Source organism: Stegostoma tigrinum, chromosome 14, assembly GCF_030684315.1.
Source record: "Stegostoma tigrinum isolate sSteTig4 chromosome 14, sSteTig4.hap1, whole genome shotgun sequence".
Lineage (NCBI taxonomy): Eukaryota > Metazoa > Chordata > Chondrichthyes > Orectolobiformes > Stegostomatidae > Stegostoma > Stegostoma tigrinum.
Window position 1 is genome coordinate 34,347,539 of NC_081367.1, and position 26,721 is coordinate 34,374,259.

The window sequence follows — 26,721 nt, forward strand, 5'->3', positions numbered from 1 at the left end:
TGCCAATACCCCTGGATGAGCTGACCAGAGCCCTCCAGTCTTTTGAGAGGAATAAGACTCCCGGGAGCGACGGCTTACCGGTCGAGCTGTATTCCGCTCTGTGGGACCTGGTCGGCCAGGACCTGCTGGAGGTGTACGATAGTGCGCTTTGGGCAGGGGAAATGTGCAGGTCCATGAGGAAGGGCATCATCACCCTAATTTACAAGAGGAAGCGGGAGAGGGAAGAAATTAAGAATTGGCGCCCCATTTCACTATTGGACTACAAAATCCTGGCCAAGGTCATATCCAACCAGGTCAGGTCTGTCCTGGAGTCGGTGATTCACCCTGACCAAACCTGTGCTGTGCCTGGCAGGAAGATCGCTGAGAGCTTCGCGCTCATCAGGGATACGATCGCCTGTGTGCGGGACAGGAGGGTGGACAACTGCCTCGTCAGCCTGGACCAGGAGAAGGCCGTCGACAGGGTCTCTCATGCTTACATGAGGGACGTCCTCTTCAAATTAGGGTTCATGGAGGGCATCCGCAATTGGATCCAGCTGCTGTACACCAACACCAACGCAGTCTCGATCAACGGGTGGGAATCAGACAGTTTTCCCGTCAGATCTGGAGTCAGGCAGGGCTGCCTGCTCTCTCCTGCCTCATTCGTGTGCTGTATGCACCCCTTTGCCGCATCCATCAGGAAGGACGTGTGCCTGAAGGGCATGACTTTCCCAGGCAGCGGAGGCCTTCAGGTCAAGACCTCCCTGTACATGGACGACGTTGCCGTCTTCTGCACCGATCGTCGGTTGGTGAGTAGGCTGTTGGACATCTGCGGCCAGTTTGAACTGGCCTCGGGTGCCAAAGTCAATCGGGGTAAGAGCGAGGCCATGTTCTTCGGGAACTGGGACAACCGCTCCTTCATCCCCTTCACCATCAGGACAGACCACCTGAAGGTGCTGGGTGTTTGGTTCGGTGGAGCTGGGGTGTGCACTAAGACTTGGGAGGAGCGTATCACCAAACTGAAGCAGAAGCTGGGTAGTTGGATGCTCTGGCCCCCCTCCATCGTGGGTAAGAACCTGGTTGTCAGGTGCGAGGGGCTTTTGGTACTGTTGTACGTGGCCCAGGTCTGGCCTATTCCCTGGACCTGCACCGCTGCGGATACCCGGGCCATCTTCCACTTCATTTGGGGGTCAAGAATGGACTGGGGCCGCAGGGACACCATGTACAAAGACCTGGAAAACGGGGGAAAAGACGTACCGAACGCTACCCTCGCCCTGATGGCTACCTTTGTGTGCGGCTGCATCAAGCTGTGCATAGATCCTCAGTACGCAAACACCAAGTGTCACTACTTACTGAGGTTCTACCTGTCCCCAGTGTTGCGAAGGATGGGCCTGGCCTCGTTGCCGTGGAATGCTCCGAGTAGTTGGACCGTCCCGTACCACCTGTCTTTCGTGGAGAAATTTTCGAAAGGAAATACCTTTGACCACAAGGCCATCAGGCTGTGGTCAGCGCGTAGTATCCTCGAGACCCTTCGGGAAAAGGAGAGGGTGGATCCCGTCGTGTGGTTCCCCTTCTGGAGTGTGCCTATGCGCAGGAGATCTGGACGGGGATGCAGTGGTATTTGTCGAGGTTCGTTCCGAGCAGCTCCGTGACACGGGACTCCATGCTATATGGGCTGTTTCCCAGGACGCACACCGAGACCAACATCAACTGCACCTGGAGGACCATCAATGCGGTGAAAGATGCTGTTTGGTCTGCCTGCAACTTGCTGGTCTGCCAGCTGAAAGAACTAACCCCGACTGAGTGTTGCAGACTGGCACACTCAAAGGTCCAGGACTACATGCTGAGGGACGCGCTAAAGCTTGGGGCAGCGGTGGGGAAAGACCACCATATGAAACCCCTCATCCAGAATAGAAAAAAGGGCCCTATCTGGTAACTGGGCCCAGCTGGCACCTTCCTCAACTGGTCAGGGGGCTAACTGGGACTGTGCGGGGAGACGACTGCCGGGTAGTTTCTTTGCTTTGTTTTTTTTCTTCTTTGTTTTGTTTTTTCCTTTAGTTGGTGTACGTACCCCCGGGTAACCCGGAGCAGCTTGCATGACTGGGTCGGTGTATAAATGTTTTATTTTTTGTACATTCTATGAATAAAGTATATTTTTTCAAATAAAAAAAGTGATGAAACGTCTGAAAACGAACCTTCCAGCTCAGCGAGCAAACTCACGTCCAGAACCTGAACTACAAATCTTCTCAAAACTCTCTATCATGTTTGCTGATAAAACATTGGACATTGAAGAGTTTACAGCAATGAGGATATGATTCTATGCCAGCTGGACTATGAGGGAATTCAATTCTTTGTGGTTCTGGTATTTTTATGAATTAGCATATTGTGCTTGCATGGCAACGTGTGTGCTGTAGTACCAAGTGCCATGGGTAAGCCTGTAATATTTGTGGAGCCATGTGCACAACTTGGCTTTTCACTGGAAAGAGAAAATATAATGTATTTCCATCTTATGGCCAATAACCTTTTTACAATAATGGATTTGTCCCCTACTGCAGCCTAGAGGGAGACCAATGCAAGGACGTTAATGGCTCTGCAAACTTAAAAGTCACCGGCAATCCTATGTGGTTGTAGGTCTGTCTGCAGAAGGTAGATGATTTCTGGACATATAGGAATGGAACTGCCACCGCCACCAAACCTTTTCTAGTTTAGGGTTGAGTTGGGAGAAATGTTCCTTGAATAGAGTGGATGGATATGCCTTCTTGCTGATGAGGCCCCTGTAACTCAGTCCTCCTGCTCTTTCTTTAAATGGCTTGTTCATTGCCTGCATTGTGCTTCTGGTCATGTTGTTATAAACTCCAGCATCCATTCCTGTTACAGTGTACTCTGTTGTTCTGATCAGAGCCCTTGAAGTGAGAACGGAGACAACCACAACGTTCCACCGCATTTCCTGTAGTGTTCAACTTTAGTGGCAGTACAAACATTCAGCTTTTGTACTAACTCAGCATCAGCCAATGTAAAAACATTTGATAATCTCCTTATATAGCAGTGGTGGATGAGATCCTTACTGTTGTTAAATGCATATTCAGCTCAGCAAAGTTACGAGAGTGTGTGAACTGAAGCACTGAGGTTGAAAAATGATATAATTAAGGTTATGTCACAAGGATCTGTTTCCGTTCTGTACAACCCTATGACTGACATCATGGTTTGCCTATTCTGAATATTTCTTACCTGCACTAAACAATTACTCAAAATGATGCTTGACACAGGATTGTACCAGAAGTTTATACATGAGTACGTCTTGGATCTGTTGTACTTGATGCACTTTGTGACCTTCTATCTGTTAGTTTATTTTACACAAACCAGAGAGTTGGGTTCTTGTTGTAACAGATATGTTGAATTTTATTAACAAGTCTAATTATTTACATGACTGTAATATCACAGACACACACAGTCTGGGTTTTGTGCTCACTGATGTTACTGTACATTACTTAGACATAGCTAAAGCTATGGCTGAACACACTAAAATGATTCCATGACACAGGGAGAATTGTGAAAAGGAGGCAGATAGCTTTATACCAGAATGTCACATTGTGATATCATATAATTGTCACAAAGATACAAACCATCTCATCTGAAATCTATGCCATGAGGCAACATCCCCTTCTCCCTTTAAAGAATGAGAATGTTTTTTCTAATAAATATATACAAGTATGTGTATAGATATATTATACCTTCACATTCAGATAATGCCTTGGTGGATGCACACATAACCAAAGCTAGATTTTTACAGTCATCTCAACTTGCCAGTGCAGCTTCACTCTGTGGTGTGTTGGTTGTCATCTTGGATAGATGTGTGTCATTTGTTGATCTGTGGCTGTTGTCTGGCATGATAGCTTCAGTATCCGAATAATCAATCAGTATGCCACATGGTTGATGATACAATTTGGGTACGTCATTTGCTTCTTTGCTCATTTTGCCATCTATGGTCTAGGCTGGAAAGAGCAACGGAGGATTTTTCCAGAAACCAGATGTGTTTGTTCAACTATTTCAAACACGTATATTTTGTCCTGGTTCACGTTGGAATAACTGTGTACTCGTTGATTATGTTTGTTTTACTTTTTGTCCTTTCTTTTCAGCAATGTATTATACAGTAATTTGGGTGGTGAGAATGTGGGAGGGAAGAACTGTGTGAATCTGTCTCCCCAACATGAGAACTGATGGTTAAGGTAAACCATTGATCTTGAGGAGTCGCATGTAGATTTAACATAGCTATCTGAAAAATTTGGCAGGTCCTTTGACATTTCGTGATCACAGGTTTTCCAGTATAAACAGTATGCACTGTGAGATGATTTTATCAAGGACAATGAGGAGAGAATGCTGACAGTTATTGGAAGCATAGGCTTGTGGACTGTTATTGGATTCAACTTGTTAAGGAACACAGAAAATACTGAAGATGATAGTCATTGCATCAATGATCATTGCACTAATAGCATCTTTGATTTGTTGCACTAAAGAGAATATGGTAAAATAGTCAGTCACCCGAATGTTGTCATGCGCTTGAAAATGGAAAAGATCAATTACAATGTTACACCATGGCACAGAGGGAATCTCATGTGGAAGGAGAAGTTTTCTTGATTGTTGAGGTTGATGGAATTAATAAATTTTACATTGTTTGATTAGTTTGCTTCAATATATAGGTTCACATTTTTTGTGCCTACATACCTTATGTGTATACAAATTTAGCATTACTTCATAGAGCTTGGGAAATTACAATTTACTTATTTTTGAAGGTTACATTCATGGAGAGTCCAAGTATCAGTAAAATAAATGCACTAGCTCAAGGACCAGTTGGATGCATTCAGGCCATCAGGTGATGATGGATGATCTTTTTGACCTGTGACAACTGGTCATCATCTCACATAAATTGCTGAATCTGGTCTGCTTGGATGTGATCAAAATGTTTAAAACAAAAGTTGTTGTAAATCACAGTGCGTCTGGCAGCATCTGTGAAGCACTGTGATCTCCAGTATTTCTTGTTTTCAGTACAAATTCCAACATCTGCAGTAATTTGCTTCTCCCAAAATGTTTAATATTGATGTTATGACTGTCTTCAAGTTCAGATTAAATAATATCCCTTTGGAGGTTCAAAAGAAAATCATTGTCCTTAGTGAGGTTTGAAAGTCAGCTAAGATCATTGGAGGTGGTCATTCGGGAACCTGGTTTGTATTGTACTTGTTCTAAATTGTACCCTTGGACTTTCACAAGTAGACATTGTAGCCATGGAGGTGCACAAGAATTTTACAACAGCTAATTTCTAATATCCTCAGGTCAGTATGAACAATGAAATACTTCACAAATAGAGTCATAGAGATGTCTGGCATGGAAACAAGCTCTTAGGTCCAACTCACCCATGCCCATCAGCTGTCCTAAATTAATTTGGTCCCATTTTCCAACATTTGGCTCATATCTCTCTCAACCCTTACCATTCATATATACATCTAGATGCTATTTAAAATGTCGTAATTGTGCCAAAAGGTATGTGTAAAGCCCTTGTATCTTGAAACTACAGCAAGAATCTCTCTTTTGGTATTGGGGTAGATAATCTGAACTGTCCACAAGGATCTCAGAAACAAACACAATAGTCTAGTTACCCTGTTGTATACATGCTCCAATATCTATTTCAGGTGAACCTCCTGCCAACCTAATGATCTTGGAGGGCTCATAATGTTGAAATATGCAATGCCTGGATGGTAAAGCATTTTGAGATTGAAAATATGCCAATGATCTCTCTGCCATAGCAAGATGTCTTTTTGAAGAGATTTAGTGATGAATTCAGCACATACTGGGCTAAAAGAAATGGAGGCTGTTTGTTTTGCAGTGCAGGTAACTTTTATCCATCCATTTTGGTAGGATCAGTTCTAATAATGGTTGACAACAATATATACTGAAGAATGTGATTTGGCTAATGTTGATTTGACATTTATTTCAGCTGAAAACAAGAGTTGATGGAGGTTTGCACCATCCTTATGTTTAGTCCATTCCAAGACTGCAAATGTCATCTGCAATACAAACATTAGATTCTCAGTGATGCGAACCATATGCTACTGGTGTAGGTCTTGACCCACTAATAATCTGATGGCAATCTAGGGAAACAGCAATGACCTAAAAATTGTTCGTTCTTGTGACCTCACTAAAAGATGTATAGATTAATATTCATTTTTGGCATCCAACTTGGAAAAATGCTTGGCTTTTGAGAACTTGGGATTCAGCTGTTGAAGTGCAGGAATCTTGTGTGTGTTTTTTGTATATTGTTCAGTCACCTTGAATCTATGCATACAAGTTTCAAGGTGGCAACGGTAACCTGGTCCACAACTGCCTGAGCACATAACTGGCTACATGTCCTCCATCGCCTCACCTTACCGTCTCACACTTTGTTCGACCTCTCCTGCTCAAGCAGCTCCAAGACAGCCCAAAGTGGAGGAGGAGCATCTGGGAAGATAGCGAATACCTAGAGACTTGCCATCAAAAAAAGTGAAAGCCAGGGAAAGGAATGTGTTGCCACACTAGTGCCCCACCCATCCCTTCCCATGACCACCACCTACCCAAAGTGTTACAGAGCTTGTGATAGCAGCATTGGTCCGTACAGCCACTTGCAGACTCACCAAGAGTGGAACAGAGTTATCCTCGACTGTGAGGGACCACCGATGATGATATGTATACATGTATAGTGCCATTCTTTTTTAAAACAAATATAATGGAGCTACACCAATCAGTATGATGCCTCAGATTCCAGCTGATGCCGTTTTGTGCCATGGCATCTCATCAAATCTTTCCTGAATGTGAATGCTGCACTTGAGATGGGTCAATGTTGGGCATCATTTTTACATAAGACACTGCCTCACCTTTGTTGATGGTAGTTGCTGATAAAATCATACAGTGCCCAGTTTGTACTGACATGTAAGAAAAACTTGACCTTTTAATCTAATCCCATTTATTAGCACTTGGCCCATAGCCTTAAATGTTATGATGTGCCAAATGCACATCATTGCTAACAATATTGCACAGCTACAAATATCACAGACTTGCACACACACGCACACAAAATCTGTGTTCTGTGGTTACTGATACTACTGCACATTACACACACAGCTGCCTGAGAGAACACATACACACACTTCATGACACAGAGTGACTGACTCACAGGAGCAACAGCACAAGAACAGGACATGTCATAATGTCATGTAACTGTCTGAACAATACAGGTCTTGTTTGGAACCTATGCCATAATGCAATAAATTGAAGATTTCAAGTCACAATGAACTCGTTTATGCACTGTGGTTTTTTTTGTTCTAATCTCCCGATGTTATTCAAACCTGTGTTGACAACCATACTTTGGAGGATGAATTAAACTCAAGGCTGATTTTGTGATTTGGGTAGATGCAAACTATCTTACTGTACTCCTAAAATAAAACCCAGGGAGATTTTTAGTACCTTGTTCTTCATTCTTCCCTTCTTCAATACAATATAAAAGTTAACTGATTATTCAATAATAACCTGCAATTTATCCTGCAGAATCTTGCTTTGGAAAAATTGTATGTTGTATTTGTCTATATAACAATCCTAACCAAACCTATGTCTCTGCTCCACCCCCTGCAACTGGATCCTCAACTTTCTGACCCACTGACTGCAATCAGTGAAGATAGGCGACAGCACCTCTTCCATGACAGTCCTCAATACCGGCGCCCCACAAGGATGCCTTCTCCGCACCCTAATGTACTCCCTGTACACCTATGCCTGTGTGGTCAAATTTAATCCAAACTCCATCTACATGTTCGCTGATGACACCACCATTGTAGGCCAGATATCAAATACAGGAAACAGAAAGAATGCTTGGTGAGGTGGTGAAAAGATAATAATCTTTACTTCAAATTCAGCAAAACTAAAGAACTGATCATCAACTTCAGGAAGCAAGGAGGAGGGCGTGCCCCTATCTACATCAGTGGAGTGGAGGTGGAGATGATCAAGATCATAGAGTTCCTAGGAGTGATGATCTCCAATAGTCTGTCCTAGACCACCCACATTGATGCAACAGTCAAGAAGACACACCAAGCCTCCTGAGGAAGAAGAGGCATAAGGAAATTTGGCATGTCCATAACAACTGCCACCAACGTTTACAGATGCATCATGGAAAGCATTCTTTCTTTCTGGATGTATCAAAGTTTGGTATGGCAACTGCTTTACTCATCACCGTAAGAAAATACAGAAATACAAAAAAATAAAGAAAACACAGCCCAGACCAACACGCAAGCGAACTTTCCATCCATTGATTCTAAGTACGCTTCTTGTTGCTACAGAAAGGCAGCCAACATCAAAGATCCTTCCCATCCCGATTATAATCGTCTCCAACCTCTTCCCTCAGGCAGAAGACAGAAAAGCTTAAGCACCCATACCAACAGGGACAAGAACCGTTTCTTCACCGCTGTTGTTAGATTCTCAAATTTCAAATCTAATGTTGAACTTGCTTTTGTGCACTTTCTTTGCACCTGTAACTTGTATTCCTTGCTCTGTTCAATCACCCAATGATCTTTTTATGTTATGATCTGCCTTTACTGCACATAAAACAAAGCTTTTCACTGTACACGGATTCATGTGACAATAATAAATCAAATCAAACAATGACCATATTCAGAATCAATGGGAAACACTTTTGGTTAGGCTAAAGGTGCTAAAATATTGTAAGTAAATGTTGAATGACTTGTTTACTTTTTATTGTATCTGTATATTTTGTTAACTTAAAAGACCTATAAAGTTTTTCCTCTGCTTGTGAAAATAAATTTAGCTGGAGTTTCTCTTTCATATGTCTTCTTTTATGGCCATCAACGATCCTGATTGTTATTTTCTTTTGAATGATTCTGTGTTGTTTTTGAAATAAGGCATCCAAGACAGTATTATCTTTCAAAGTTGTCTAAATTATTGGTTTGTACAATGTAAGTGTTAAGTGATTTTCAATTGTAATCCAATGCAATTCCAAATAAATCCAGAAATGAATTTATCTTATTCACAGCTGCTTCACATTGAGCCTTTAGGGTCAAATCAATTTTCACTCCCAATGACTCTTTCTTTACTATAATTACCATTGTTTCTCAGGAATATATTTTGAAACTGCTTTAGGGAAAATGGATAACATGATTTAAAAAAAAACAATTCTCCAATTAAAATCTTTTGGGATGAGTGGTTTACAAAGAATGATTTGCAAGGGTTATTTTCTAACTTCTCATTATTAGTGGACAATTTCACTTGCCACCATCAAATATTCAAATACGTATTGCACAAGCTTTTCTCTCAAATATTTCTTTTATTGCCTCAAGATAAAGTGTTTTCATTGTGCACACAGTGACTATTCTGATATATATTCAAATATTAAAAATCATTTGCTATTTCTCAATCCACATAACTGTTCTGCATCTTTTCAGAATATGAAACTTCTGTCTACTCATAACACAAAGCAATATTGGTAGATTATCAGAAAGTACAATATCATGAATATCATAATTCACATTCTGTGAATGGTGGAAAATACAAATTTTTGCTGGATAGAGCATTCTGTATTTAATATCTCACATATTAATCACATGATCAAATCTTGATTTTCTGTTTGTAATCTCACATTATGAATGTCATAAAGTGCCTTTTGAAAATCCAAGTTGAACCGAATTACCTTCACTGCACTTGAAACTCGACTATCTAATCGAACTCTTACCATTTTGACAAAGACTGAGACTACCCTGGCTGTGGAAATATAGTTTATTTGAACCCTTCTATTGGATGTTATCTCATGTTTAGTCTGGAAATTAGGTATCTGTGCAATAAATGTAACATTTAATGAAGGAGCAAATTATTTTGCACTGGCTTACTCTTTTACCCATTTTTAGGAGGGCTGTCAGAATTATGTAACAAGATTAAATGATATTGCTACAGCTGCCCAGTCTGTCTGTGTAGATTCATAATTTATGTGTGCATTGTTATTTAATCACCTACAGGAATAATGATTCCCAAATCTTTTATCGAAAAGATGGTTCAATTATCTGCCTTGGCTCAGTGGACTCAGTGGTAATACCTTTGCTCAAGCCAGAAGATTATATTTTCAAGTCTTACTCCAGTGACATTGAAATCTGCATTGAGTCTAAAAAATAATCTTTAACTGTTGATCCCAAAGTTTACCCTGATATTAGCCTGGAATGTGGAATCTGATCTACTGTAATCAAGATAACCAATGATGTATGGGTAATACAGCATTGACCAGACAAGGACATTCAGTATGTGGCATAGCTTAAGCAGTACAGCTCATAAAAGGAAAAGGCATGCATTTGGGCTTTGTGTTCAGAATCTTTTAGTGATCTATCATTTCTATGGCAAGACGTTCTTGCTGGGAACTCTATTTTGCTTCATATTATTCTGGTTATGAGGAGAGTGTGTTATTTCATTAAGAGCTGCGTTGCTATAAGATCTTGATATATTAGCAATCTAAGGAGCAGTAGATAAGCCACATGACAAACTATGTGCAGCCTAGCAAAAAAGATGCTGGCTATATACACAGTGATCTGTAACTGCAAATTATAGTCTAGACTGTAATTAAACCTGTCTGAGCTTCTCTAGTAAACTGAATCCATGATACTCAATTTGTGTTACTTATCGTTGACAGAAGAAAACACAAGGGGGAAGAAAGGCATGGATCAGTGTAACCCCTTTGGTGCTGAAAATGAACAGACAGTTAAGTCATTTGGTGTGCAGTCAACGCAAGAACATAGGAAATAGGAGAAGGAGTAGGCCATCTGGCCTATCGAGCCTGCTCCGCCATTTAATAAGATCATTGCTGATCTTTTTGTACACTTAGCTCCAAGGTTTTGGAGTAGATCTGTAGCTTGGGTTGTGGGTGTTGAGGTTGGTTGGCTCGCCGAGCTGGTTTGTTGTTCTGCAGACGTTTCGTTACCGTGCTTGGTAGCATCCTCAGTGCAGCCTCTGATGAAGCGTTGGTGTGTTTTTTCCCGCCTAGTTTTTAAACTCTGGGGTCCGTTGCAATGGATTGCCTTACTTCCGGGTTTCCTCCAGTTTGTACTTCACATCGCGTGGTAATACCTGATTCCTGGGGCATCCACGTAGGAAATAGAGTTGTTCACGGGTTGCACTCTCTCATTTGGCATAGTTCTTCCATTTCCTTTAGTGCCACTTACCACCCGCTCACCATAAACTTTATTTCCTTTACTGTTCAAAAATCTATCTTTGCCTTAAAAAATTCAATGAGGTAGCCTCAACTGCTTTACCGAGCAGAGAATTCCACAGATTCACAACCCTTTGGGTGAATAAGTTCCTCTTCAACTCAGTCTTAAATCTGCTTCCCCCCCTTATTTTGAGGCAATGCCAGTTAGTTTCACCTGGCAGTGGAAACAACCTCCCTGCTCCTATCCTATCTATTCCCTTCATAATTTTATATGTTTCTATAAAATCTGATCAGTACAGTCCTAGTCTGTCCAATCTCTCCTCATAAAGCAACCTTCTCAATTCTGGAATCAACCTAGTGAACCTCCTCTGCACCCCGTCCAGTGTTAGTGCATCCTTTTTCAAGTAGGGAGACCAAAACTATACACAGTGCTCCAGGTATGACCTCAACAGCACCATATACAGCTGCAGCATAACCTCCATCTCTCTAGCAGAGAAAGACAATCTTCCCTTTGTCTTCTCAATTTGTCCTTTTGCACTTTGCTCTACCATTCATTTGAGTGTCATCTGTGAACTCTGGCACACTACACTTGGTCCCCAACTCTAAAGCATCCATGTAAATTGTAAACAATTGCAGTCCCAACACTGACCTCTCAGGCACACCATTTGTCACTGATTGCCAAAAAATCCTTTATCCACATTCTTTGCTTGCTGTCAATGTAGCTATTAGCTGATCACGAGAATTAGCTGTATTTTAAAACCAATGCTTATGGTGATGAAATTATAATTTGGACAAATTCTAGTGACTGGTTGGAAGGAAACCTTGACATTTCATTTGGTATTCCTACCAACACCAGCTGATTTTTGCCAGTCCCACTTATGACATTTAGCTGAGAATCATCGATGGCCGAGGAAATAGTGGATCACGTATACCGGCATGTAAGCAGTGAAACAGCTAATAATGTGAGTGTGTGTTAAAGAGCTTGCACTTTTTGGATACAAATTGAATGTGATGTATTTGATGAAGGCTTCACAGTCGTCAGATTCAAATTGCCAAAATTAAGTAAGGAAGCAGGGAAACTTAATTGGCATCTTCTTTTCAGCTGCTAGCTTTGAGGAAAACATTTCCAATCTTTCTGATCATTTGCTGGGGAGTAATTTCATGACAAAATTATATGTAATATTTTGGGTAGCATGAGATGTCTCTCCAAGTTCAATATTGAATCATAATATTACCAAAACTTTGTAAATGAACGTCATGGTTAATATTTTCATGAATGAAAAAGTCAGCTTTTTTCAGGTATTTGGCTTCAAGTGCATGGACATACACTAAACTGCACAAATTGTAGCTGATTGTTGCAGTTGTGACCTTCAGTACATAACTGGGAACTTATTCCTTTGTTTCAAAGCTACCTTTGCGGGTCTGATTCTGAAATGAAAATGTGGCAACAGTTAATTTTTTTCATTCATCCATTTTTACATTCCCTTAGTTTTTTTACCCAGCCTTTTCTTCCATCACCTTAATAGGTAAATTACCTCTTCCATGAAACACAATTTAAATGTTTAAGATCTGATTGTCACTTTTAATTAACACTTGGTCAAAATTGTGAATTTTTATGAAAAATTGACTGCAATTGAAATCTTTTGCCTTGTTTTTACTATTTTTCGGATTAGCAAAATCCCCTTATAACAATATTAAGTATAACATCAATCCTGACGTAGACCCCAGGAATTGGAAATACCTTTTCTGATGTGAAACCGGATACATTTCTTCTTTTGAAATTGCATGGAAGCATTGAGAAACAGTTAAAAAATATAACAAATACAAGACATGCCCTGAACAGAGCAATGGGAGTTAATTACACAATCAGTGGCAATTTAACTCATACCTGCCAGATTATGGTTGAAGAACATGTCAATGTGTTAGATACCATTAGAAAATATACACCTTTTTTCTTTTTAATAAAATTGTATTGTGCATGAATTTGTTTGGTCTGTGATGGTTTTGAGGGATCCACCTCTTCTTAAGCATAGAATAATGTTTTATCAGCATGAGTTTGAAGAAAATGCATCTTGACAGCTCATTTAATTCTTATTTTCATGATTTATGCTTTTGTAATAGGCTGCTATTTTAAAAAAAAGTATTTGTGTCGTTATTCTTCTGTAGTGTTGACCTAATACATTTCCCAATGCAGTATCTGTTAGGTCAGATAGCTCTGGAATTTTTTGGATTCGGTCATTACTGAAGTTATTAAGGCAGCAGTTCTGTGGGCCTATTTTACTTATAAATATTCAAAAAACTATTAAAAAAACAGAAACACAAAGGAGCTTTATGGCCACCTGTGTATAGCCTTCCAACAGATCATATACAAATCACGCTGTTAGAAGACACCCTCCAACTTTGTTTAACCTCTAGAGGGAGATCAATAACCACAGATGAATCTTCACATTTTGCAAGGTTACTGGGCTCCCAAAAGTAACTAAACAAAAACTGACAGAATATCAAATGTTATATCCTTTTGCTTTTTGCATTTCCATCCATTAATTATAATACGTATTTATAAATATTTCCATCAGGATCAGATGAAACGTTTCCAAAAAATATTGCAAATATGAAAATAAAAACATCTCCAGGCTCTTGTGTTGTACTGTCTCGACTTCTGAGCCGGAATACCTATCTCAGAAAGTCCTATCTGCTCCAAAAATATGTCAGAAAACATCTGAATAGATTGATTCAAATTTTTTTTAAAAACATCGGCCAACATGCACAGGAGATTGAAAAGTAAGCTATTTCATTTATTTCTGTTTATCACTTAAGAAAGAACAATTGCCAACATTATTTATTTTCTGCATGTGAATCTAAGGGTTAATACTAAGCTGGTGGACTTTAATTATATCTGTTGTGTGTACTGCCATCGTCAGCTTCTCGGTGTGTGGCTGCTGTAGGGGCTTACATGGTCTTGTATGATTGAACAATGAAAGCCTTGTAGAGTAAACAAGATGTCATTTATTGCCTTTCTGCAACTATTTATCAGTTGTTAGAATAGGTTCTACATTACTATAAAATTTTAGAGAACCTAGCCTTAGGTCTATCTGTCATGAGATCCTACTTTACTTTCTCAACAAGTCCTTGTGACATCATCGCAGTGTGTGGTGCTTGTTGCACTCAGTCTCATATTAACCCTTTCAAATGCGTCCAGACTCCTACAATGTCAGGTAACAATTACCTACTTGAGGAAGCTTTTCCGTTCAAGCGACTTTTAACAATTTATAATATGCTTCAGTGAAATCATTCTCACTTTCATCATCTCCATTCTATTAAACAAATTAAATTTGCTTTGGTGCACATGCAGCCGGTCAAACTGGACTTCTAGCTCTGGACAGTATTTACACAATTCATGATTTAATTCAAACATTCTCACTGGGTTCTTGTTGAAGAGTATCATTCATATTTGCACACTTTCTTGGATAAGAATAGATCTAAGTTTTGTCATATTGTTTACTGATTTTAATATTTAGGAATTTTGTAGCATAGTTTTTAACAGAATTACTTCACTGACAACACGCTGATGTGACATCATATTTTATTTCAAAATAGCCTGAATAAAACTATGTGCAATGATAGGAGTACTGAAGGAAAATAAATAGGCCACAGAATATAAAAAAGCCAGCAATTCAGTATATCATATTTGTCCCATTTATTATTTATGTAGATCTGTCTATGTTAATCCAAACTATCTAGTTCTTTTTTTGGTTCCACAGATCTCTTTTTAATGCTACGCCACTTTGCTTTTAATTGATGTTTTAGCATGTGTCTGAAAACACTGTGATTAAGGTTCATTCTTTCAAAAGTAAGCAGCAGAAACTGATGGGAACTTCTGTACAAATATGTTCAATCAACATCTGTCAAGAGAAAAGGCAGATTCAGACTTTTCAGTCATGTACTCATCGCTTTGCATTTTTAATTGATTTTCAGAATTTTTAGGTTTTCTGAATTTTTTATATTATTATATTTGGTTATCCTATTCTTGCTATTCCTGTGAAAATAAGAATAAACTGTATGAAAATGCTATTTGTGAGAGTGAGGGCTACATGTTTTCTTCAATTCATATCTCTCATAAAAAAAGATTTTAAGAATTGCATTCACTATTCAAACTGTGGCTTAATCAATCAATGTCTTGTATAAATTCAACATAACCTCTTGGGTTTGCTATTATAAAGGAACATTAAATATATTTTAAAAATTGGTATTTTCTTCCTACCTTCAGTGACTATATATTGTAATCTTATATATCTCTCATTCCTGACCCCATTTAATTTAAGAATAATTTCACAAAATATGCTACATAAAATTTTCTGCATTGATCCTTATTTGCCCTACAGCTGGCCACTTTGCTAACTTTCCTTTAAGCTTCCTGCAATCTTTGTCATTTTCTCTTGCAGTTTGCTATGCATTCCAAACTGAAGCATTGAGAAAGCATTAAATTATTCCAGTTCTGAGGAAAAGTCACTGGACCCGAAATTTTAACTCGGATTTTTCTTCACAGCTGCCAGACCTGCTGAGCTTTTCCAGCAATTTCTGTTTTTTGTTCTTAAATTATTCCTATTGTTTTCTTATCGAAATCAAAAGCAAAAACTCATCTCAAAATACAGATCTGGAGAAAACACTAGGGTAAAAGATACTGGAGATCTGAAACAAACAAAAAAAACCTCAGAAATTGCTGGAGACACTCAAGTGCAGCTCTGGCAGCATCTGTAGAGAGAAAGCTGAGGTAAGGTTTTGAATCCAGTGACTCTTTTTCAGAGGACCCCTCACAGGGGTTAACTCAGCTTTCTCTCAACAGATGCTGTCAGACATTGAGTTTTTCCAGCAATTTCAGTTTTTGTTTGTCCACAGAAAACCCCACTGCCCGAAACCTCTCAATCCAGTACTACTCTTTGCATCTGACTCCTCACTAGGCATCTACCTGTGCACCCACAATTTCATGACAAGTCTTGTACGTACTACCTTATCAAATGTCTTCTAAAAATCTACATGTATAAGATCCATCATGTTCCTTCTTATGTAAACCATAATTTTCTCAAAACAATTATAAGCATTCTATGGCCTCTTGAAATTAATACTGATTGTCCCTAAATGGTTCATGCCTAAGTGTAAATAGATGAAGTCGCTATAGTCCTAGCAGACCATCTGTCTGCTTTTCATTAGCGAGAGATGACTGGTAGTGATTTTACCTGAGGGTGGTCACACCCGAGAAGAGACACTTTCTTTGTAACCTCAGCCAGTGCAGGAATTGAAACTACACTGTTGGCATCACTCTGCATTACAAAACAGCTTTCCATCTAAGTGCGTGAACTGAGGATTCCCTATGCTCAGGTTAATGAAGTAGGCAAACAGTTTTCTGAATATCTTTAGATATTTTTAACCAACCTGTTCAGCCGTATGATATACTTCCAGGCAGGTAGCACCACCACCACGAGCCTCAAAAACCCCGAAAAGCAATAGGCTTAATTACTTTAACCAACCTGTTCAGACATTTCTCTAAGGCAGGTCGAACTTGAATCCAGACTTTCTGACACAGAAGGGGGGTGCTATCACTGTGCCTCAAATTTGTAAAGTCAGGCTTGAGACACTTCACCTCGACGTTGTAGATATTTTTAATCAATCTGTTCAGCCACATTATGATGCACGTCGGGAGCATGCATTGGGACTTGAACCCATCCTTCTGGCCCAGGGGTAGGGCCACCACTCTGTCACAAGAGTCCTTTTATTATCTTTATGCTTTGCAAAACACCTTTGATAATCAGCTCATTTGATGTTTTAACCATCTTTAATTCTGGTATTTCAAAAAAGGAATACATATTGTTTAAAAAGAGCAATAGATAAACGTCAGTCCTTCTATGAAAAAGGGTCAAAAGGTGTCGAGGCCTCAGTTCTGACTAAAATTTTGCACACCTCTTATAATTCAGATCAGTTTTGCCAAATGCTTCACTTCCTTTCAATCTTCTTAATAGGTTTATAATTTTCCCACTCTTTGAATATGGTTCTGTATACTCTGAGATGCGTCCCTCTCTAATCACCAAGTTTATTAATTTAAACTTGCCCTTTCATTGTGATTAGTCTTCACTCCTGTCCCATATATTCAAATATTTGGGACATATATTAATCTAACCCGCCCACCGTAAAATCGACAGGTTTTGATTAACTAAAGTTTCACACAACCGATTTTTGCTTCCACTCACTTGACTGGATAAAAATAAACTGTTAAAATTAGCGCCTTAATCCTCTTGCACGTACAAATTGAAGTGTTCCCATCACATCTCTAAATAGCCGCAGACCGAAAGTATCGATCTGAATTACCTAAATCCTGCTCCACATTCATTTTACTAGCCTGTACACTAAACTGTAGAGAAATATATTCTGTCTGTCACTTGTCGCTGAGTGTTGAAACCACCTTTTAGCCCCCTAACACCCACATTTCCAAGTTTGTAACAAGAGGCCACTCGGCCCTTCGAGTCTACTCCGCCATTTAATAAACTTACTGCATTTTGGGTTTTTTTCTGCTTTTCAAAACAAAGGTTGAGTTTCAGTTTTCAGAGCGGGGTCTATTTTCTTTTCAAAGTATGAACAACATGTTTGAGATCCAATGATTCCAAAGAAAACCACCAAGATTCCACGATGGTACTGCAAAAAAAGGTAAAACTAGAAAATGGCAGTTAAGGGAGGTGTAAGTTATCCAGTTACCGCTAGGTGAATCTGTGTGTCGTTTTGAAGTGCAGCCGAACGGGAAAACCTGTGTCAAAAAGCTCATCGCCGAAAACAGATCTCGAAGCTCTTAGCAAAATGCATCGGACCTGTGAAAGGTTTATAGCGCAAATATCTTAAATTCCTTCGGATATTCTGTGATGAGGATGGAAACCTCCGGGGAAGTCGGCAAAAAAATTAGGTTTTCAGGAATCGACGTAAAAACGCTACTGAATTGCTGTGTTTAGGATTGCCCCGCCGAGATAGTTGTACGATTGCTGGGTTTTAATGGTGGTGAATGGGGAAACTATTACAATTTGGAGAAATGTTGGTATGTAGCCTCTGAACAGCAGTGAGCTGAATTGTTTCGCATCTGAAATCGCCAAATGCATCGCGCCGTCGATTAGGGTGAGAAAAGGGAAAGCAAGAAAGATTCTTCAAATCCCATGTTTTTCTTAATCGTGTACGTGAATAGTTAATACATGACAACCGTTTGGTAAGCGCACAGAATGTAGCTTGAAGCTTTGCTGGTAAACAATTTTGGTCTATAATTTTAAGCATACGTGACATAATATGCAATAGATACAGCATTATTTAAAAATACTTGTATGTAAGACAGTTGATTTAGGGGCTGAGTGCTCGGAAAACGGTTCAGTTTACAGAAAACGGTTGTCAGGCGTTGCATTTTCGACTCAAAAATGTTAAAATGTCATTTTTTTTGCGTTTATCGCATACGTTGTTTTGTATTGTCGATATTTTACTCTGGTTGACCAAATTTCTCTTATCAATTCAGTATAAATTGTAGAAAAGCTTTGTCGAGTGTATCATTGGCAGAACGATAACAATTTCAGCAGCTTTAATTAAGATAAACCGTACAAATTACTTGATATTAATTGACATAATTAAGAGGAGTTGAGCTTTCATTAAATGCCTATATAGGGCACGATGTCAGAAATTCATCTGATCTCCAGCATAATTGTACAGAATGATATTATTTTCTAATGTGGCTTTAATTCAGCTTTATTTTAGATTTGCATGTTGTTTGATCTTTCCATTATGTTCAGTATCTTGGTTTGGAAATAACAAACGTTTACATAGCTTTAGAAGAGCTACGTAAACACTTGTTATTAACAACAAAACCAATGCACCTGATGTTCAGTTTGATGTGGAGCATAGCATTTATTTTTGCAAGAAAACACGGTATCTTGGAGCTCTCCTTTACTGACCGTGCATTATTTTTAAAATCCAGTAAAGATACGACCAAAAGCACAGATTTTGTGAATTTAAAACGCATTAAAACTAATTTCCCTTCAGATCGTCTTCAAAGCTCCCAACGCAAAAATACTGCTTCGACGTTCTTGGGTAATATCAATCTGTGCTGTCACAGAATAAATTATAATGTTGGTGTCTTCGTCGGTACCCTGATGATGCTAAAGAAAATAAGTTGATTGTTAAGAGCAGCTCATGATTTTCGAGGAAAAAGTGTGTGTAAAATGTTGTTAATCGACTTGAATTTATCATAGATGCCTTCGTTAAGTGTCGGAAATGTTTCTACTGCTCGATTTTAAAATCCGGGTAGTTTTCTTTAGACCATAAAACCGATGCTCGCACTCAAAAGCTTTGTATCTATTTATTCTAGTACATGTGCGTTAGAACTGTCTAGTTCCATGACTGTTCCCCATTGACCAACGCCACTTAATTGCAGGCAACAAACACGAGAATTAAGTCCAGGATACTCGCAAAATATTGAGTTAAAATCGTTGAGCGGTTTTCATATTGTTACTGATTTTATTCTTGGGGTTTACTAAAATCTGGTTGCACTTGATATTTGTAGTAGTGTTAAAAGCATTTGTAAATCCTGTTGGTGAACTTTTTATAAATGCAATTGAAAGTGCTGAAAATAGCTTGAACAGTCAAAAGTACTTGTATTGGGGCGGCTTGGTGGCCGTGGCCCAGTTATTAGCACTGCCGTCTCAGCGCCAGGGACCCCGGTTCGATTCCACCCTCGGGCGGACTGCCTGTGTAGAATTTGCTCATTCTCCCCGTGTCTGTGGTTTCCTCCCACAGTCCAAAGATGTTCAGGTTAGATGGATTGGTCATGCTTAATTGCTCGTAGTGTTCAGGGATGTTCAGACAAGGTGGATTAGCAAGGTTATAGGATAGGGGAATGGATCTGGGTGGGATGGTCTTCAGAGGATTGGTGTGGACTCAATGGGCTGAAAGGCCTACTTACGCATTGTAGGGATTCTGTAGTTAATACGTATTCTCTAGTCTTTAAATGGTTATTTGGGACATGGAGTACTCAGTTCTGTATATGTTGTCTGTAGTGAACTGATGTGGCTACTTGATTTCTCTTTTGACCTGTTGTTATTCAGAAGCTTCACTTACCTTTTTATTTGTGAGGGTGTTTGTTAAGTCAGCATGAAATGTCAAGGGATGGTGTTTTGGAATCTGACACTGAAACCATAATGTTCTGCTGCTTGTGGATCATAACACAAAAGCCAAGTGTTGGAGAAACTCAGCAGGCCTGTCAGCAGATGTAGAGGGAGGAACCAGAGTTAATGTTTGGAGCCCAGTGACCCCTCAAAGACCTCAAAACTCTGCTGCTCTATCTGACGGAGTTCCACTAGAGGGTTACTGATTTGAGAAAAAAACCTTGACTTTTTTTTGCTTGCAGGTACTGCCCAGACCCGCTGAGTTTCTCCAGCACTTTGTTTTTAATTTAGATTTCCAGCATCTGTAGTTCTTTTTATTTTGTACTTGTAGATCATTTTGCTTTTTGACTGAAGATCCAAAGATTTCCTGGTCCAAAGCTGGTCAAAAGTTACCTGGAACTCAGTTACTTTGACCTTGTATTTCTTTTTGCTGTTACTTTGCATCTATCTGCCTGTCCTGCACTCTGTTGCACCTTTTTGTCTCATTTCACATTGTACATCTATTCAGCCCTCCTTTATAATGTTGTAGTAATAACAGAAACAATCTCAACACTTAGATTCTGCAATCATTTCCAATTCCTCCAGTGATATTTTGCAATAGGAATGACAAGGTCAGGAACCAGGTGAAATCAAGGGGATGTGGTGTTGGATGCAAGTCCCCTGTCCTAAGTACATTGTATTCTTGTCACGTAATTAGCAAGTGATATTCAATGTATAGAATACTGATTAGTTAAGGGAAGATGGTATGTGGTAATCATGAAACCATGAGATTTTATGGCATCCGGTGTCATACTCAATGTCCCAAGGATGATTTACTGCTAAATGTATACACAAGTGCCTTTTTGATAGATACATTAGTTGATTGGACTGGCACACCCAATAATAACTGATGGCAGAGGAGTCAAGAAAATTGGCTGACAACATAAAGGCATTAAGTAAATCTAACATTCAGAAGAATTCAGTGGTGCTTCGCGAGCATTTTAGAACAAAAGACACCAAAACACAAGGATATATTGGGTAGGGATTTTTTTAAAGAAAGAGTTGGATATGAGATAGGTTTTAAGGAGTATCATACAGGAAGAAAGGGAGGGAATTTCAGAGCTTGACCCTCAGCAACTGATAGTACAGCCACAAAGGTGGAGCTATTAAAACTAGACATGCTTCAAATCTGAATTAAACAAGAGCAGATATTTTAGAGGGCAGTAGGGCTGGAAGAGAACACTGAGCTGGGACCTGCAAGGTCATAAATGGATTTGAAAACAAAGATGAGAATTTCAAAATCAAAAATAATAGTTACTTCAATCCATTGTTTGGAGAGTTTTGGTTGACCAATGTTAGTGAGGTACTTTCCAGATTCATCAAGTCTGGGTGTCCCATGATGCAACTGGGACTAGGTTGATGCTGGTGGTATATTTGGCTTCATACTTTTAATTTTCCATTTATAACATGTCAATACAGCACAGTGGCTTGCTGACCCATTTCCAAAGATAAATGTGAATGAAATACATTGCTTTTGGTCTGGAGTCCATGTAGGCAGGGCTAGCTAAAGTGAGAAGATTTGCTTCTCTAAAGGGTATTAGTGATCTACATTCCGTTTTAAATTTAAATTTGGTAATTTCATACTCACCATTACTGACACCAGTTTGTTGTATTCCAGATTTATTGAATTAAAAAAGTTAATTAAATTTGAATTTGTCTCTGGAGCATTCATTCAGGCCTCTGAATTATTAGCCATATAATATGACCACAATGCTGAGGTCTGTTTCACTATCCTTTCTGAAGTTTGGCATTTGCAAACCTGTAAATAATGCCTTCAATACCCAAGTCCAAGTCATGTAATGTATGTCAAAAAGATCAGTTCAAAACCAACGCACTGAAAATGTCCCCCCAGTTTGAAAATCAACTATTAACCAAATGTCTGTTTGAAATCCATTTAACCAAATTTGTATCCATTCAACCAGTGATTTTTTTTTTTAACCCATGGGCTTTAATTTTGCAAGTGAGCAAATAGTTTGCACTTTTATCAAATGCTTTTTGAATAGGCATATAAACAATACCAAATTCAGTAGCCCCAATCTTCACACTATTACTTTAACAAATAACCAAATTCGTAAAACAGTATTGGGCGTTATTAAAGGAATGGTGGTTTGAAATTTAGCACAGATTGCGTTTGGAGCATTCTGTATATTGCAAATTTAAAAAAAAATTCTGAAGTAATGTTTCATATTCATATGAAATAGAGCAGTGAGTTTCTTAGTAATTCTTTTAAAGCATTTTGAATAGAATTTCTTTTTCAAAATGTACATGTTGGAGTTCTTGCTTTTGAAAAGAAACACTATGGCATAGGTTGGAAGATAGTAAATACAAACCCAAGATTTAAACAAAAAAGGAAGGGGGAATTGGGAGCTTTAGGCTAGTTAACATCACATTAGAAGTACAATAAGTGCTGGAATCTATTTTTCTGAACACGGTAAAAGCTCACTTCATGCACTCTACATATGATTAAGTAGAGTCATCATAGATTTTATGAAAGGGATGACGTGTTTGACAACTTTTCTTTTTGGAAGATATAACTGGCTGGGTAGATGGGGGGAAAGCCGGTAGAGCACTATCAGGATGGAGGGACTCTTCCATAAGGATCAATGCTTAGGTCTCAACTGTTTGTTATCTGTAACAGTGAGTTGGCTGAAGAGACTAAATTTTCTGACAGTACAAAACAATGTGGCGAAATAAGTTGAGGTTTGTAGCTCAATTGTAATGGTGCCGCATGAAGCACTTAAATTCGAAACTTAGATGAGTCCAAAGGTAATTGATAACGCAAGAATGAAAATTGCAGGAGCTTTGGACTCAATCTTCCAATCTCATGGTTACAAGAAAGATGTATCAGGCCTGATTGAAGGAAAAATGTTACACTCCAAACAAAAACAGAGAAACTTTCAGAAAAAATGTAGAATATTTTTAAATAGTGAGAGACTGGGAAATGTTTGATATTGTAACCAAATACTATATATAGCAGCCTACTTAAACAATGTGTGCCTTGTCTCAGGAGAAGTTGGATAGCATATGGAATGTGTTGAATAAATGCAGTGAGCTACGTTTTCCAAAAAGTGGTAATCTTGTGCAGTGGCCTTTGTTTTTTGAACATGAAATAAGGGAACTCTGTATTTCTGATGAAACAGAAATATTTTATTCCTGGGAGTTGAAGGCAAGCATTAGTTTTGAGGCTCCTCCACCACAAATGAGCCTAGGTCATGTTTCATGATAGAGCGATTGACTTTTGGAAAGTCAGTAGAGGTATAGTTTACCACATCAGGTGGCATATATACACTTCACAAGACCTGATGTTTTCTAATCGGAATATGTGGTTTTTTTTAAAAAAGTGTTAAAGGAGTGGCATCAGATAAGTATATCTATGAGAGAACATCAGTTGTCTTAACTTTCAATTTGCTCATCTTCTCATCACAGATGGTGTGTTTGATAATGAGTACACAAGGCTTATTGGAGATTTGTGAAAAACGTGAAATACACAAATATTGAAAGTTGCTGCCTTGCCTGGTTATAAGTCTTCAATCTGAGATATTTTAGCAAAGTTGCAATTGTGGATTTAAAGCTGTTGAATAAGAACAAAAGGATTTTCATTTTGTATATTACAGCCATGACAACCAGATTCAGTCTTTCTACACATGGTAAGAGCTAAATGGTTATTCTTGCTAAACTCATGCAAAAATGTCTCGTTGGTGGGGCGGGCGTGGAAATGGTGTCAGACTGGAAGCATTGGCTAGATTTCTGATTGATAATGGGTGGGATCTTGAATTTGTTAATGACAAGTTTTTAGAGATGCAAGAGACATATGCATATTGTGCCCATGTACACTGTAACTAGAAGTCCTTTCAGCCGTAGACTATGAAATAAATCATGTGATAATCCATAGGATATTAACTTGCAGCTTGGTTAATTAACTAACAACCACTATAGCATGGATTTAAAAAAAAATAGTTCACATGGTTGGGGGCTGTTGTACTTAACAGGTCAATGAGATCTATCCCAAAATAAATTGTGTGATTAGTCACTTCTAGGACCAGAGGATTACAGTTAGTCCATTTTCTTTTTCATTCTGTGCACTTGAAATACCTCTGAGATTTTCAGAGAGCTTTACAGCGTTGTATAAGACCACTTGAGATCCATTTTAGTACGTGATAATAAGGAGGATCAGAAGACTGGAAAAGTCCCGGTAAAGTGATAGGGAGCGCCGAAAAAACAGTGGTATTGAGATGATTAATGTCTGTTCATATTGTCCAATTGGAATTGATTATAAGCATGCAGACTGTGACCAACTAATACAAAACTGTGAAGGCACCTTATATTTTTATAGTCATTTGTTTTTATAAGGAACATAATATGGTAGATAAAGGACTGGGTGATGATGGGCAGAATGGTACTGACACATAGATCAAAGCAGTTGCTTCCGTTGTACAACTGCTCTGTGTGGTTATCCAGATGATACTTGCCGGTAACATTGAATGAATGGAGGAGCGTGATGATTACATGGACAGCAGGGAAAGCTATCAACAAATTATTAAATGTCCAAGATAATGGACAAGTTGCAAGGTTATTCGGCTGAAGTCATTGAAACCCAAAAAACTGGCTTTCACAGTGGGATGATGGAAAGCGGTAACCCAGAAAAAAAACACAAGGACGAGTTGATGCCATCACTTGACTAAGTTATACAATGTAAGCAGTATTTACAAAGCAATCTAAGAATACCGCTTGACTGAAATGTGTTAGTGACTGCCAGCAAATTCAAAGACAAATTTAATAAGTAAGTTAAACAAAAATAATCATATTGTTTGAAAGAATCTGGTGTCTATTTGGCACTTCAGAATAGGAGACTACTGATCTTATCCAAGAATATTTCAGGCAGAGACTTCGATATCAAGACGTTAGATTAGATGCCCTGTGTGGAAAATGTAATCCTGAACGTTTTCTGATGTTTGTCCAATTCTTTGTGGGAATGTAGTTCAAATTGTTAAAAAACGTTATTCTTGCAGGGTGAACAATTTCGGTTTTTGAAATTGCACAGGGGAGACTAGCGATGAAGAAGGGAAACTGAAAATTAAACAAATTTCAGTTTGTGGATTGGATAATGCATTGTGGGTATGCTATTTATCAGTTTGATTTGGCTTGCTGAATGTGGGTTCAACTTCACTGTAAGCAGATTCACCAAAGGGAAACTGTCAGGATCTTTTATGATGCATGTTCATGGTTTTTTTTTGGGGAGGGTTTGTGGAATTTGATCAATTTCTTGGAAATGAGATTAAACTGGACTTTAAATTGGATGTCTAGTTTCAAGTGCCTTTAAAGATAGAGGCTGAGCTGTTTTGCAAAACAGGTTGAAAGTAACATTGAATCAACAATCTAATCTAGAAAGTCACGCGCATTGTCTGATGAAACATGCTGCAACCAAAGAAGAAGCAGCAGTTAAGTTTGATTTTGGATGATTAAATTGGGAATCTACCCCAAAAAAGACCAGATGCCAGTTTTGATGCATTAGGACTAGGTATGATAAAATACATTACAAATTAGGATTAGCAAGTTTTGAGAAGACTTGTAGCTCAGGTTGAGGTTCTGGATGTAAGTTTGCTCGCTGAGCTGGAAGGTTCGTTTTCAGAAGTTTCGTCACCATTCTAGGTAACATCATCAGTGAGCCTCCTGTGAAGCGCTGGTGTTATGTCCTGCTTTCTATTTGTGTTTAGGTTTCCTTGGGTTGGTGATGTCATTTCCTGTGTTGGTGATGTCATTTCCTATTCTTTTTCTCAGAGGTTGGTAGATGGGCTCCAAATCACTGTGTTTGTTGATGGAGTTCTGGTTGGAATGCCATGCTTCTAGGAATTCTCGTGCGTGTGTCTGTTTGGCTTGTCCTAGGATGGATGTGTTGTCCCACACTGCAGCACAGAGGAACTACGAAGAGCAGAAGAAAATCACCTATACAGCATATTCAGAAAGAACGGGTACCCAATGAACACAGTCCGCTGATTTCGCAGCAACAAACCGAAACAAAGAGACAAAACGTGCCCAAAAACTATAACCACTCTCCCCTACATCAAAGACATCTCGGAAATGACTGCCAGACTACTCAGACCTTTCGGCATCATGGGTAGCCCACAAACTCTAAAACAGTAGCTAATGAACTTAAAAGACCTTATACAGACAACAAGCAAAACAAACGTCGTTTACAAAATACCTTGCAAGAACTGTGACAAACACGACATTGGACAAACAGGCAGAAAGCTAGCCACCAGGATACATGAACATCAACTAGCCACAAAACGACATGACCCACTATCACTT

At 39.0% G+C, this 26,721-nt stretch overlaps 1 protein-coding gene across 13 annotated transcripts in view; it reads left to right on the forward strand.

Annotated features, from left to right (window-relative positions):
• Positions 1-26,721, forward strand: part of nlgn1 (neuroligin 1) — a 573,697-nt gene that overhangs the window by 25,653 nt on the left and 521,323 nt on the right. For 7 of the 13 annotated variants that reach the window (XM_048542415.2, XM_048542423.2, XM_048542425.2 and 4 more), the window contains exon 1: positions 18,001-18,434. The exons of 1 other annotated variant lie outside the window; for it this stretch is intronic. The gene's annotated coding sequence lies outside the window, so the exon portion shown is untranslated. 5 more of the 13 variants (XM_048542421.2, XM_048542417.2, XM_048542416.2 and 2 more) reach the window with 5 other exon arrangements.